The sequence below is a fragment of the Microtus oregoni genome, unplaced genomic scaffold, assembly GCF_018167655.1.
Source record: "Microtus oregoni isolate MIOR12 unplaced genomic scaffold, Mior012 000020F_ref0000438, whole genome shotgun sequence".
In the NCBI taxonomy this organism is placed as follows: Eukaryota; Metazoa; Chordata; class Mammalia; order Rodentia; family Cricetidae; genus Microtus; species Microtus oregoni.
The window spans coordinates 35,022,456-35,034,827 of record NW_024543079.1 but is presented as its reverse complement, the minus strand read 5'-3'; the positions used below and the strand labels follow the sequence as shown (position 1 = coordinate 35,034,827).

The 12,372-nt window shown below is 42.0% G+C and overlaps 1 pseudogene; it reads right to left on the bottom strand.

Moving 5' to 3' along the window:
* Nucleotides 1-475: 475 nt before the first annotated feature.
* LOC121460535 lies at nucleotides 476-1,301 on the bottom strand (annotated as a pseudogene).
* Between the last annotated feature and the right edge of the window lie 11,071 nt (nucleotides 1,302-12,372).

Genomic DNA, 12,372 nt, shown 5'->3' with positions numbered 1-12,372 from the left:
GGAAGGAGCTAATTCCATAAAAATGGAAGATTCTATAATGTACCCATTAAATTATTAAAATACAGAGTGGTGAGGGTTTAACAGAGGTCACACAGGTGTGGACGTGCTTCACAGCAGTTACGGTCTTGGGACGCCAAGGTTGGTTAGGAAGTCACAATTTCACCTGTGGACTAGATAGAGATTTACAAAGGGTCCCACACACTCCCAGCTTCCACCTGTGGCCTGACATTTCTAGAGGGCTCCTCCCAGCCCTCATCTACAGCTAAAAGGACCCTTTCTGGAATGGGATTTTTTTTTTTTTTTTTGCTGTACCTCTAAAATGGCAAACACCCTAAAGCCAAGGCTTCCTTAGTCTGGAGATCTAATGCAGTATCTATCAATTCTTGCATCCCTAACGTGCATTAAAAGGTACACTAAATTCTGCACGTAGCTATGCTGCAAAATGGCTTAAAATTAACGATTGTACCATCTTCATTTATGCTTGAAATTCCAGGCTTAGATCAAGCTCGTGGCTTCCTGCGTTGATGTTTTTGCCATCCCGCACAGCTGACAGCGTCAGTTTGATACCTGGTGTTAGGGCATGAGTGTACCCTAAGTTGATCAGGCTGGAGTTGTTTGATCACTTTGGCCCAAAAGCGGGCATCAGGGTCGACCTGATACTTGGCTGCTATTCCCAAGTGAATGTTACTGTTTCCTGCTACCCAGGAGAGATGGATAGCGACCTCCAACTTCTTGTTCACCTTCTGGTAAATGGAGCCACCAAACTCTGTGCTGCTGTTCACCTTAGTATGAACCTGAATCTACCTGTCTTGTAGCCAGCTGTGGAGTTGCTCTGGGTCACTCAGCACTTCAAGGTCTCAAAACTCGTTGGGTACCCAGCCAGTCAGCCCTCACAGCCAAAGGGCCCAGGGAGGTTAAAGTCCGTATCACAGGCCAGGCTGATATGGTCCCTCCTGCACCCTGTCTTGTTTTTAGCATCCCCCCACCCCTGCCCAGTGTTAGGTGAGAAGGAAGAATCGATGTTCAGCTTCGGTCCAGACACGAGCTGCTCTTGCGCGGTGATCTCGAGGGCCATGGTGTCGTCTGTGTCCCACTTCTCTGTAAAGGTCAAACTTGACTCCGTATGTGGTTTCCAGACTGCCGTTCACTTTGGTGGTCCCTGTGTTGGCTGAGCTTGCAAATTCCAGTCTAGTTTCAGATTTCGTTTGTAAATCAACTTTTATTAAGAAAAAGCCGTAGCCCTTGGTGACGACATCCTTGGCCGGCTTGCCAAGATTGGCGTATGTGGGAGGCAGAGCCATGTTCTCAGAGGAAGGGAATGGTGGGATCCGGGCAGCAATAGCGGGGGGGCTGCGACTTGGCACCTCAGCTTTGCTTTAAATAGCTGTGAGTTTTAGAAACAGAATTCTTCCAGGTCTTCGTAAGACAAAATAACAAATCTTCCTGATGACCTATCTTTTGCTTCGTCATTCTTCCAACAATGGCACTCAATATGAGTCTGCATTCCAGTCTTTCATTGACCATCTAAGATTTCTTCCTAAGCAACTAGCACAAAACATTATTTTCTTCCTGGAAATCCAGAGGAATTATTCATTCAACAAGCGCAAGGCCCTTGATATGGTTCTAAGTCCAAGCCAACAAACCATGGCAGCTTTGACAGCATGACTTTTTAGAAATTTCCTAAAATATGAGTTAGTCAGAAATATGGTGTATAATCCTGAGGTTCTGATTTGAACACACAACTGTGGTAACAAAGTCAAAACTGCACATCAAGGCAGAATTCTAGGCCACTCCCAGATGCACCAGCTCTGGGTGGAGACTGAGGACATCATTGCTCAAATGGCTGTGTGGTGCAGGTTACAAATGAGTTTCTGCCACTGTCAGACAGAAGGCCACTTTTCATTAGTGTATACCTTCCTGGGCAGCCAGAGACTGCGGGTTAAGAACAATGCAGTGTGGGGCAGACAGGCTAAAGTAGAGGGAAAGAGCTAGCAACTTCTTGCTAATGTGGCTGGGGGGAGGGAGGCGGGACTGTCATCCACAGGCCTGCTCTGATTAGCTGCTGGTTGTGAGGTTGGAGAGTGATGGGCAGCCCGTGGGAGGGGCAAAGCTCGAGGTCATAACCTTTAGAACAGTGATCTCAGGAGAGATGCTCTTGTTGACACAGTCCAGGGAGAACAAAACAGAGCGTGTCTGATGTTATTGCATTTCTGACACTGACATCCTGGCTGGGACACAGGTAATACGGGTTCATGGCCTCTGCATGAGGCCCTAAGGAGAGAGTGTGTGCTTCCAAGATGGTGAGGTTGCCTGTGGCATCCTCTCTGTGGTGTCTGTGTGCCTCCAACTAGATTTATTGATTACACACTCCCAGTGAATGAACAACCTTTGGAAGGTCACAGTGAAGAAGTCGCACATAGTTAAGTGACAAGTTAAGAAGACCAGAAGCAAGCTGGAGAGATGCTTAAGAGAACTTGCTGCTCTTGCGGAGAACCTGAGTTTGATTTTCGGCACCAACATGGCGGCTTGCTACGGTTTGTAACTCCACTCCTGGGGACCTGAAGCTCTCTTCTCACTTCTGTGGACACTGGGTACATAGGTGGCGCAGACATACATTTGAGCAAAAGCACTTATACACATAAAATACTAATAAAATAATTTTAAAAAGAAGGATAGAGGGAAACGGAAGGCTAATATCCTCCATTTCCAGTAGTTATCAATTGGAAAGCATAAAATGAAGAAAATAGAATCACATTTGCTCAGGTACTAGTTTCTAAAACTCAAAATTAAGCCAGGCATGGTGGCAGAGAGATTATGAGTTCAAGGCTAGTCTAGGCTACATAGGAAGGACCTGTCTTTAAAAAAAAAAAAAAGAACAACAACGAAACCAAAAGCAAAAAACAAAAACCTGGGGAGAGGATGTGTGGCAAACATCCTTCGGCAAACCACCTGTGCACATTCTGTATCTTCCCAGTTTCCAGCAAAGCTGCCTATGTACAGTGCACACGCTCGCCTACCCAAAACAGCTTTTCAATTTTGTTTCCTGCTCTTCTTTTAATTACCTTTCTTGCATCAGAATAAGAAAACCATTAACAGGGTCTTATATAGGTCTCTACCATTTTCTCTTAAGGAAACCTGGGAAAGATTTGGTATGGATTATGAAATGTTGTAAAAGTCCTCACATAGCAGGGATAATAAAAAAATAAAAGAAATGTTGTAAAAGTCTAAATCAAGCTTGAAATGACTTTTAAAACCAGATGATGGGGGCAGGGGCACAGCTCAGTTGTAGAGCATTCACTAGCGTGTGCAAGGAACTCGATTCTCAGCGCCACAGAAAGAAAACCTTGTGACATGAAACTGACGAGAAAGTGTGAATCTTTGTCCCTCCATCTCTGTTTTTCTCTTTCTCTCTCTCCTCGTCCCCCTTCTTCCCTCTCCCCTTTCCCCTTCCCTTCTATAACCCACTAAATAAATACCCACTTTCTCTGCATGGTGTGCCTGTCTGTCTCTGTTTTACCTGCACAGCTCCTCATGAGTCTGACTGACCCTCCTATCTGCCATGCGGCTCCCTGCCTGGGACCCACTGCCCCTCGTGGCCCGCTGCCCGCTGCTGCCCCTTGGGGAATGGCGCCATTTTATTTTTACCATTACACGGACCACACATTTGTGTGAAATAGTGCTAATCTGTGCAGGGTCAGATGATATCATTTGATTTATAAGGATCCCTCAGACCTTCTGAAGCTTTACTGTCTCTCTGACTCCAAGGTGCCAGGAACACCTTGTCACTCTGGAGTTCATGAGATGTGGTTCTTATAGGCCCAGGATCCCTGGGCATGAGCACAGCCTTCTCTATGCCTTCTGCCTCCATGGAGTAACATGGTTTGTCCAAATGCATCCTAACTTCTCTTTGCCAGTGCTTCTGTCTCAGCTTGCAAGTGTCGTGATTATATCAGTGAGTTCCTACATCTGGCTTTCTTGTCTCTCTGTCTGTCTGTCTTTTGTAGTACCAGACATGTACTCCAACACTGAGCTAGAACCCAAGGCAAGACTTTTCTGCATGCTTGAAAATGTTTATAACAATATCTTTCATAGTAAATCATAAATTAACAAGAACAATTTGAATCAAGGTGAGAATGATATTTCAGCATTAAGATAGAAAGTAAATGGCTTTTGGAATGAAATACGTGGAGTGAAATTGAAATACAAGGGAGTTACATACCAACTCTCTTCTTTTAATACTCTGTTTTATTTTTAAATTATGTGTATGTACGTGTGTCTCTGTGTGCACACATGCAGGTGAGTGCAGTGAATGCTGATGTGCCCAGAGGCCAGAAGAGGGCATCACATCTCTTGAAGGTGAAGTTATAAGCTGCTCTGAATTGCTTGACATGGGTGCTGGGAACTGAACTCAGGTCCTCTGGAGGGGTAGTAAGAGCCCTCATTCACTGAGTCATCTCTCTAGCCCCTTGTTATACTTTAGAAAAATTGGGAGGGGGTGTGTGGTAGAACCTAGCATGCAAGTGGTAAATTAAGAGCAGATATTGTGGTGCACATTTGTAATCCCAGATCTTGGGGAAGTGGAGGAAGAAGGATTAGTTTTCATTCCCTGTACGCTTCCATGACCCCACTCCCCCAAGAAAGAAAAAGGCAAAAATAGGTGAATGAGTTCACATCACACTTCCGTGCGTGGACAACTATGACAGGATGATGACGTATCTCATGCCAGGGGAAATAAGACGGTCACAGAAAGACAAGCAAAACACAATGCCATTGCACTCACGTGGGTGTCTAGTCAGTCACATCCATGGAAATAGGTAGTAGGAAGTGACTCCCTACTTGGGGCGGAGCAAGGAGGTGAATGGCACTGTTGTTCAATAGGTACGGAGCTCTAGATTTGCAAGATTTAAATGTTGAGAGGTCTGTCGGACAACAGTATAAATATACTTAGTATCACTGAACCATAATTTTAAAATGATGAAGATGATCAATTTTATGTGCTGTATTAAAAAACCCATATGGGAAGAAATCACCTAGGGACAGAGAATTATCGAGCTGATTTTAAAGCCTCCACAGGAAGTGCTCAGTAGATTTTGAAATGAAACATTGTGATATATAAACAGTACTGGCTAGTCTGAATCAAGAAACTTGAGTTGCAAATTTCACCAATAAATCTTGCATAACTCTTAGTGGGAGAGATGAAAAAAATGAATGCTCCAATCCAGGGCAGCACATTTAGTGAAGCCCTTACTTTGTACTTTTTAAAATTGAACTTTTTAATTTTCATTACTAAATTTTATATGTATTTTGTGCATTTTCTCTTCTTGTATATGAGTCTGTATTGGGGGGAGGATGTATGTGTTAGATCTACAAGGCAGCCTAAAGAAACAGGACCCTAATGGTTCAGCAGACGGGACTGTGTTTCTGGGACACACAGTGAAGGAGCAGACTCTTTCTCAGGGGAAGCCGAGTGGTCTGCTAGAGGAAGAGATAGCTATGACCCTTTGTAGGGATGGAACTGTCTGCAGCACACGTTTTCCTCTGCAGTCCGGCCAGACCCCCTCCTGGAGCTGCCTAACCAAGACAGACAATCTATCATTCCAAACCCTGAAGGGGTAGAGAATTGTGGAGTGGGGGGTGGTGGTGGAGATTCTTTCTTAGCTTCTTCCTGCTGAGGAGCATCCTTGTTGGAGGTGGGTGGTCTCAGTTCTACCCCTTTCGCTGCCTGGTGGACCAGCTTCCAGCAGCGTGGCTCAAAGGGAAATCCATGGAGTTGGTGTACTGTGACTTTTTCTGAGGGGTTAAGGGAAAAGACACTCACATAGTCTCTTGATGGTTTCCTTCTTTATTCTTCGCCTGTATTCTCTATCCAGAAATGTCCCCTTGGTCTCTCTTGATGTTTTCATTCTAATTACCTTAATGTTTTTTTTTCTAATCTCTCATTTTTGAATTTTTCCTTCTAACTCTATTTTTATTATTCCTTATTCTCTCTCTTTATTTTTCCTCTACAGCTTATATACCCCAAGAAAATCTTTTAGGCAATATATAAATTACAATGTTGTTACATTGTTTTTCAAGTGAATGATTATCATGAATATAGATATAAGCATGCTTTTCATCTTCCTTACATGATTAAAACAAAATTGTCCCAAGAATTCACATACATTATAGATTAACAGAGTGTAAACAAACAGGTTATTTTCCGGAGCCACTTCTTTTATTGGCAGGCTGCATATTGCGGTTACAAAGAAAGAATCAATTACTTAATTACTTATCTTGGAAGATAATCTTATAAGAAATCTTATAGGAATCACAAACCTAAAGTTTTTTTTTATTAAATTTATTTATTTATTAAAGATTTCTGTCTCTTCCCAGCCACCGCCTCCCATTTCCCTCCCCCCCCCTAATTAAGTCCCCCCCCCCCTCAGCCCGAAAAGCAATCAGGGTTCCCTGTCCTGTGGGAAGTCCAAGGAACCCCCCACCTCCATCCAGGTCTAGTAAGTTGAGCATCCAAACTGCCTAGGCTCCCACAAAGCCAGTACGTGCAGTAGGATCAGAAACCCAGTGCCATTGTTCTTGAGTTCTCAGTAGTCCTCATTGTCCGTTATGTTCAGAGAGTCCGGTTTTATTCCAGGCTTTTCCAGACCCAGGCCAGCTGGTCTTGGTGAGTTCTCAGTAGAACATCCCCATTGTCTCAGTGTGTGGGTGCACCCCTCATGGTCCTGAGTTCCTTGCTCGTGCTCTCTCTCCTTCTGCTCCTGATTTGGACCTTGAGAATTCAGTCCTGTGCTCCAGTGTGGGTCTCTGTTTCTGTCTCCTTTCATCGCTTGCTGAAGGTTAATATTCAGGAGGATGCCTATATGTTTTTCTTTGGGTTCTCCTTATTTAGCTTCTCTAGGATCACTAATTATAGGCTCAATGTCCTTGGTTTATGGCTAGAAACCAAATATGAGTGAGTACATCCCATGTTCCTCTTTTTGTGTCTGGCTTACCTCACTCAGGATAGTGTTTTCTATTTCCATCCATTTGTATGCAAAATTCAAGAAGTCCTTGTTTCTTACTGCTGAGTAATACTCTAATATGTATATATTCCATACTTTCTTCATCCATTCTTCCATTGAAGGGCATCTAGGTTGTTTCCAGGTTCTGGCTATGACAAACAATGCTGCTATGAACATAGTAGAGCATATACTTTTGTTGTATGATAAGGCCTCTCTTGGGTATATTCCCAAGAGTGGTATTGCGGGGTCCAGGGGTAAGTTGATCCCGAATTTCCTGAGAAACCGCCACACTGCTTTCCAAAGTGGTTGCACAAGTTTGCATTCCCACCAGCAATGGATGAGTGTACCCCTTTCTCCACAACCTCTCCAACAAAGGCTATCATTGGTGTTTTTGATTTTCGCCATTCTGACAGGTGTAAGATGGTATCTTAAAGTTGTCTTGATTTGCATTTCCCTGATCGCTAAGGAAGTTGAGCATGACCTTAAGTGTCTTTTGGCCATTTGAAGTTCTTCTGTTGAGAATTCTCTGTTCAGCTCAATGCCCCATTTTATAATTGGGTTGGTTAGCCTTTTACGGTCTAGTTTCTTGAGTTCTTTATATATTTTGGAGATCAGACCTTTGTCAGTTGCGGGGTTGGTGAAGATCTTCTCCCAGTTAGTGGGTTGCCTTTGTGTCTTAGCGACAGTGTCCTTTGCTTTACAGAAGCTTCTCAGTCTCAGGAGGTCCCATTTATTCAATGAGGTCCTTAATGTCTGTGCTGCTGGGGTTGTATGTAAGAAGTGGTCTCCTGTGCCCATGTGTTGTAGAGTACTTCCCACTTTCTCTTCTATCAGGTTTAGTGTGTTCAGACTGATATTGAGGTCTTTAATCCATTTGGATTTGAGTTTTGTGCATGGTGATAGATATGGATCTATTTTCATTCTTCTACAGGTTGACATCCAGTTTTGCCAGCACAATTTGTTGAAGCTCTCTTTTGTCCATTGTATACTTTTAGCTCCTTTATCAAAAATCAGGTGTTCATAGGTTTGTGGGTTAATGTCAGGGTCTTCTATTCGATTCCATTGGTCGACTTCTCTGTTTTTATGCCAATACCAAGCTGTTTTCAATACTGTAGCTCTGTAGTAGAGTTTGAAGTCAGGGATGGTAACGCCTCCAGACGCTCCTTTGTTGTATAAGATTGTTTTGGCTATCCTGGGTTTTTTGTTTTTCCATATAAAGTTGATTATTGTCTTCTCCAGATCTGTGAAGAATTTTGATGGGATTTTGATGGGGATTGCATTGAATCTATAGATTGCTTTTGGTAGAATTGCCATTTTTACTATGTTGATCCTCCCAATCCATGAGCAAGGGAGGTCTTTCCATTTTCTGGTGTCTTCTTCAATTTCTTTCTTCAAAGACTTATAGTTCTTGTCAAGTAGATCTTTCACTTCCTTGGTCAGGGTTACCCCAAGGTATTTTATGCTATTTGTGGCTATCGTGAAAGGTGATGCTTCTTTGATTTCCCTCTCTGCTTCCTTATCCTTAGTGTATAGGAAGGCCACTGATTTTTTGGAGTTGATCTTGTATCCTGCCACATTACTAAAGGTGTTTATCAGCTGTAGGAGTTCTTTGGTAGAGTTTTTGGGGTCGCTTATGTATACTATCATATCATCTGCAAATAACGAGAGCTTAACTTCTTCTTTTCCGATACGAATCCCCTTGATCCCTTTATGTTGTCTTATTGCTATTGCTAGAACTTCAAGCACTATATTGAAGAGGTATGGAGAGAGTGGACATCCTTGTCGTGTTCCTGATTTTAGTGGGATGGCTTTGAGTTTTTCTCCATTTAATTTAATGTTAGCTGACGGCTTGCTGTAAATAGCTTTTATTATATTTAGGTATGACCCTTGTATCCCTAATCTCTCCAAGACTTTTATCATAAAGGGGTGTTGAATTTTGTCAAATGCTTTTTCAGCATCTAATGAAATGATCATATGGTTTTTTTCTTTCAGTTGATTTATATGCTGGATTACATTGATAGATTTGCGTATGTTGAACCAGCCCTGCATCTCTGGGATGAAGCCTACTTGATCATAATGGATAATTTTTCTAATGTGTTCTTGGATTCGGTTTGCCAGTATTTTATTGAGAATTTTTGCGTCGATATTCATGAGTGAGATAGGCCTGTAATTTTCTTTCTTGGTTGGGTCTTTATGTGGTTTTGGTATCAGGGTAACTGTAGCTTCATAAAAGGAATTTGGCAATGACTCTTCTGTTTCTATATTGTGAAATACATTAAGGAGTATAGGTATTAGCTCTTCTTGGAAGTTCTGGTAGAATTCTGCATTGAAACCATCTGGTCCTGGGCTTTTTTTGGAAGCTAGATTTTTGATAACGGTTTCTAGTTCTTCGCGACTAACAGGTCTATTTAGATCATTCACCTGGTTTTGGTTTAGCTTTGGTATGTGGCACTTATCTAAAAACATGTCCATTTCTTTTGCATTTTCTAGTTTTGCGGCATACAGGCTTTTGTAGTAAGATCTAATGAGTCTCTGAATTTCCTCTGTGTCTGTGGTTATGTCCCCCTTTTCATTTCTGATCTTATTTATTTGCGTGTTCTCTCTCTGTCGTTTAATTAGTTTGGATAGGGGTTTGTCGATCTTGTTGATTTTCTCCAAGAACCAACTTTTTGTTTCATTGATTCTTTGGACTGTTTTCTGCGTTTCTATTTTGTTGATTTCCGCCCTCAGTTTGATTATTTCCAGTCTTCTGCTCCTCCTGGGCGTGTCTGCTTCTTTTTTTTCTAAAGCTTTCAGGTGTGCTGTTAAGTCTCCGATGTATGCTTTCTCTGTTTTCTTTAAGTGGGCACTTAGTGCTATGAACTTTCCTCTTAGCACTGCTTTCATAGTGTCCCATAGGTTTGAGTATGTTGTTTCTCTATTTTCATTGAATTCCAGGAAGACTTTAATTTCCTTCTTGATTTCTTCCTTAACCCAGGTGTGGTTCAGTAGTTGACTGTTCAGTTTCCATGAGTTTGTCGGCTTTCTGGGGGTAGGATTGTTGTTGAATTCTAACTTTAATCCGTGGTGATCTGATAAGACGCAGGTGGACACTGATATTTTTTTGTATCTGTGGAGGTTTCCTTTGTTTCCGAGTATGTGGTCAATTTTCGAGAAGGTTCCATGGGCTGCAGAGAAGAAGGTATATTCTTTCCTATTTGGGTGGAATGTTCTATAGATGTCTGTTAAGTCCATTTGCTTCATTACCTCCAGTAGTTCTCTTACTTCTCTATTAGGTTTCTGTCTGATTGACCTGTCCATTGCTGAGAGAGGTGTATTGAAGTCTCCTACTACTAGTGTGTGTGGTTTGATATCTGCCTTGAGTTTTAGTAATATTTCTTTTACATACATGGGTGCTTTTATATTAGGGGCATAAATATTCAGGATTGAGACATCATCCTGACAAATTGTTCCTGTTATGAGTATAAAGTGTCCATCTCTTTCTCTTCTGATTGATTTTAGTTTGAAGTCAGTTTTGTTAGAAATTAATATGGCCACACCTGCTTTTTTCTTAGGACCATTTGCTTGAAAGACCTTTTCCCAACCCTTTACTCTGAGTAGATGCCTGTCTTTGTGGTTGAGATGTGTTTCTTGCAAACAGCAGAATGTTGGATCCTGTTTTCGTATCCAATCTCTTAGCCTGTGCCTTTTTATAGGTGAGTTGAGACCATTAATATTAAGTGATATTAATGACCAGTGGTTGTTCATGTCGGATATTCTTGTTGTTTTTGGAAGTAGAATTTGTGTGTCTCCCTTCTTTTAGTTGTGCTAGTGAAGGGTCGCTAGATGCCTGAGTTATTGTAGGCAGTGTTGGCAATGTTGGATTCCTTGGGTTGCGGTTTTCCTTCTATTACTTTCTGTAGGGCTGGATTCGTGGCTACGTATTGCTTAAATTTGTTCTTATCCTGGAATGTCTTGGTTTCTTCATTTATAGTGAACGAAAGCTTGGCTGGGTATAGTAGTCTGGGCTTGCATCCATGGTCTCTTAGCTTCTGCAGTACTTCTATCCAGGACCTTCTGGCTTTCATTGTTTCCATAGAGAAATCAGGTGTAAGTCTGATCGGTTTACCTTTATAAGTTACTTGCCCTTTTTCCTTTGCAGTTCTTAGTATTCTTTCTTTAACCTGTATATTTTGTGTTTTGATTATTATATGGCGAGGGGATGTTTTCCTTTGATCCAGTCTGTTTGGTGTTCTGTATGCTTCTTGAATATTCAAAGGAATATGTTTCTTTAAGTTGGGAAAGTTTTCTTCCATAATTTTGTTCAGAATATTTTCTGGGCCTTTGAGCTGTGACTCTTCTCCTTCTTCTATTCCTATTATTCTTATATTTGGTCTTTTTATTGTGTCCCATAATTCCTGAATGTTTTGTGATGAGAATTTGTTGGCTTTGCAGTTTTCTTTGATCAGAGCGTTTATTTTCTCTATGGTGTCCTCAGAATCTGAGATTCTTTCTTCTATTTCTTGTATTCTATTGATTATGCTTGTTTCTGTAGGCTGTGCTCGTTGACCTAGATTTTCCATATCCAGCTGGTCCTCAGTTTGTGTTTTCTTCCTTGCTTCCATTTCAGTTTTCAATTCTTGAATTGTTTCCATTACCTGTTTGATCGTTCTTTCTTGGTTTCCCAGGGTATTATGTACGTATTTACTCATTTCTTCAAATTTTTGGTTATACTTCTCATCCATTTCTCTTTGGTTTAATTGTAGTGGGGCGATCTGTTCTCGGTGTTTCGCGCAGTCCCTGCAGCCTGCTTCTGCTGCTGGGATGGTTCCCGCCACCAGCAGCCTGTGTCCTCTGCTGCCGCTCTGGTCCCTGCCGGTTCCAGCCTGTCCCAGTTGGTCCCCGCAGGCTGCGCTGGGCGTCCTCCGGCCGCCTTCCACCGCCCGGCCCGGTGCTCCGGCCGCCTTTCGCCGCCCGGCCCGGTGCTCTGACTGCCTTCCGCCGCCCGGCCCGGTGCTCCGCAAACCTAAAGTTTTATACATGAAAAACATGCAGTCAGTTCTACTTTAAATCTTTAGGGCACCTACCCACTCATTAACAGTTTTTTCTATCAGGAGTTTGAGGGCAGAAATGAGTACAAGAAATTAATCATCTTCTTTTATCATCAATCAATTTTAGCAAGGAAAGTATGTCGGCTAGTAACAATTGGGCTGCTTTATACTTTTGATTCTAAAACAATGAATCTATAACTCAGATAAGTGTCCTTATGAACTTTAGATTGTTTTCTAGAGCTTTTTTCATCTTAAAGCTATTATCAAAATATCTAATCTAGCCTGAAGTTATTTTTTTAAGATTTATTTATTTACTTATTATGCACACGCACGTTTTTTTTTAT